The sequence below is a fragment of the Cnephaeus nilssonii genome (assembly GCF_951640355.1).
Source record: "Cnephaeus nilssonii genome assembly, chromosome: 11".
NCBI classification, from domain to species: Eukaryota; Metazoa; Chordata; class Mammalia; order Chiroptera; family Vespertilionidae; genus Cnephaeus; species Cnephaeus nilssonii.
The window spans coordinates 22683448-22686685 of NC_137082.1; the positions used below are offsets into that span (position 1 = coordinate 22683448).

Here is a 3238-nt window from a genome sequence, read left to right on the forward strand (position 1 = left end):
GTGGGGCCAGCTGGGTCTGGGTCTCGCACGATTTCTAGGTGCATGCGGGTGGACAGGGACTTAACTCTGGGTCCTGCGGTGCAGTGCGCCCCAGACTCTGATATGAGGGAGATTTTCATATACATTTTACTAATGTTCTTTCATCTCTGACACTTGTATTATAGAGAAAGGGCAAACAGCAATATTAAAATATTTCCTCTAATTAATTCCCTTTTAATGTGCACAAATTTTGTGCACCGGGCCACTAGTATATATATATGTGTGTAAATATATATATACACACTAAAGGCCAGTGCCTGCCCCAATCGGGGTCAGATCAAGACCAGACCAGCTGGGGGAGGGGCCATGGGCAATTGGATGGTGGACCTTGCCCCCGATTGGGATTGGGGGGCCGATTGGGGGCAGGGCCTGCTATGGGGAGGGGCTGTGGGTGGTAGGTCAGCTAGCCCCTTCCCCAAATGGGGTAGGGGGTGCCAACTGGGGACCAGGGGCCTGGGGGAAGGGCCATGGGTGGTTAGCCAGCTGGTCCTGTCCCTGATCTGGGTGGGGGGGGGGGCAAATCTGGGATAGGGTCATGTGGGAGGAGGGGCTTCAGGATATTGGCCAGCTGTCCCCGCCTCTATTCGGGTGGGAGGGTGATCAGGGGTGGGGCCGGCCAGGGGAAGAGGCTGTAGGCCGATCAGCATGGTGGGGGCCCATCAGGGGTGGGTCTGACCAGGGGAAGGGGCTGCAGGAGGTTGGCTGGCCAGCCCCACCCCCTATTGGGGTGGGGGGTGCAATCGGGGGCAGGGCTGGCCAGAGGGAAGGGGCGGGTGCGTTTGGCTGGCAGGCTGCCCTTGATCGGGGTGGGAGAGTCCAATCAGGGGCGGGCCGGCAGGGGGCCGGGGCCACAAGGTTGGCCATCCGTCCCCACCCCCTGATCCAGCTGGTTTGCTGGCCACAGTGGGCATCATAGCGACTGGTCGTTACAGTCCTTACAGCATTACGGTCACTGGCTTCTTATATATATAGATATATACACACTAGAGGCCCAGTGCATAAAAATTCATGCACTTGCGGGGGGTCTGTCAGCCTGGCCTGCACCCTCTCACAATGCACAATCCATGACCCCTCAGGTAGGTTCCCTAGGCCTGGTCTGATTCAGTGCCTATCTGGGCTTTCCTTCCCCCAGCTGCAGGCAGCTGGCCCCACCCCTGCCTCTGCCACTGCTTGCCATCTGTTCAGCGCTGCCCCCCTTCCCTGCCACCGGTCGCCTCCCTCTGCAGGAGACAGGCATGGGGTGTGATGGCTTACCTGGCCTGGGCCTCCCTCTTTCTTTCTTTCTTTCTTTCTTTCTTTCTTTCTTTCTTTCTTTCTTTCTTTCTTTCTTTCTTTCTTTCTTTCTTCCTTTCTTTCTTTCTTCCTTCCTTCCTTCCTTCCTTCCTTTCTTTTTTTTTTTTTTTAAGTAAGAGTAATGTTTACTGAGTGATACAGAACTGAGTACTATGAAGGGTTTACCAGGATGGAAATGCACTGCACACCGCCTCTACCACCCCAACACCCAGAGACTACAGTACTTAGAAGTTACATGCAACGGCCATAACTGCTGAATATCTGTTCGTAATAAACAAACCATAGCATATTTATACCATATCACATTGAGTAATTATAGAAATTCATTTATATATTGCTTGTATAAAATCTTTTTTTTTTGGTAAAATAATATTTTAAAAAAAAGAAAGTATGAAAAACATGTGCAGTTGAAAGCCCTGCCAGGACAGCCAGTCTGTAAACATTCAGTGAGTATGTGCTTTGGAAGGGCATCCATGCCTCATGCCCACAGCAACTCCAGCAGGGCCGGCGAGGGTGCGCCCCGGCTGCCACTCCAGGCAGGACTGAGCTAGACCACGGTGGGTGGGTAGAGCAGGGTCTGGCACTGTGCCCGTCTCCAGCCTTGCATCAGGATCAAGGTCAGGGCTGGGGGCAGGCAGATTGCAGTTTCATTCTGAGTTCCATACTCAGCCTAATTTTGGTTGCAACTCATGGCTTTTCCTGGCTGCTTGCAGGTCCTTTGGGTGAGTGCCTTGGCGGAGATGCCGGAGAAGTGCCCACAGCTGCCTGGTTGGGCGTCTCTCTGGCCCAGAGCCTCTGTCCTGCCTCCTGCAAGCCTGGCCCCAGGCAGAACAGTCCTCTCTTAGGACTACTTTGGTCTCAGCCCTTGGTCCTGGGTTTCATCAGCCTGGGTTTCTTCCCCTGGTGTGGCTGATCTGAGTTTCGCAAAAAAGCCTGGCCAATGCTGGCTGTGCTGAGCCTCATTGAAGAGTTTTTCATGCAGCAAGGAAGAGCCCTCTGGGACCCGCCTCCTCCTCCCTCTCCTCATCTCCTCCTCCTCCTCTTCCTCCTCCCAGCCCATGGTCACTTCTCCAGCTGCTCCAGCAGTGGGTTGCCTTCTGGAGTCAGGGGTCTTAATGCTGTTGGTCCTGACAATGCCAGTTGAGCATCAGGATGAGCTGGTGCCACTCAGCTTCAGCTCCTCCATCTGGGTTTTCAGCTCGGCATTCATGAGCTCCAGCCACTCAGATTCCCCTGCAGAAACTCCTGCTCCTTCTTCTTCCAGCATGGGGCTGCCACCACTTTGTTCTTTCCCCAGTGCCTTTCTTCCTCTCCTCTTCCTCATCTCATTCACTTTTCACAGGTTGAGGCCTCTTGCCCAGTTTTACCTCCAGGAAGTGCAAAGGGGCGATCATGGCCCCAATGTTGTGAATGTCAGCATATTTCAGCTCCTCTGCAGTCAGGGTGGAGCTTGGGAGTCCGGTCAGGGGGCCGAGTCCTGGCAGAGAGCCCTCAGTCATGGAAGGGTCTGGGATCTGCCCAGGCATCATAGCAGGAGGAGTGGCAGCCCAGCCCTGCAGAAGCCGCGGGGGGAGGGTGTGACCCTGGGGCCTAGGCCAGGCTGCAGGTGCCATGCCTTCTCAGGAGCCACCGTGGCACCAGCCCTGCCCTGCAGCATCCACCGCCGCCAGCACCTCCCATCACAGCCTCCGAGCATCCCTCCCACAGGCTGTGGCCTGGGTCTCCTTCTTTGGGGCAATTGATCTCAGGGCTCTGCCTGCCTGCCTCATCACCCCAACCGCTCGTCTGCCTACCTCATTGCCCTTAACCACTTTCCTGACTACCTGATCACCCTAACCACTCTTCCTGCCTGCCTGATAGCCCCTAACCGCTTGCTGGGGGCCAGAGCCAGCCCCCCGAGGGACCG

At 55.5% G+C, this 3238-nt stretch overlaps 1 pseudogene across 1 annotated transcript; it reads right to left on the bottom strand.

Annotated features, from left to right (window-relative positions):
• Positions 1-2394: 2394 nt before the first annotated feature.
• LOC307107707 (jun dimerization protein 2-like) lies at positions 2395-2861 on the bottom strand (annotated as a pseudogene). Its single transcript has one exon. The product of its transcript is annotated as a jun dimerization protein 2-like (transcript).
• Between the last annotated feature and the right edge of the window lie 377 nt (positions 2862-3238).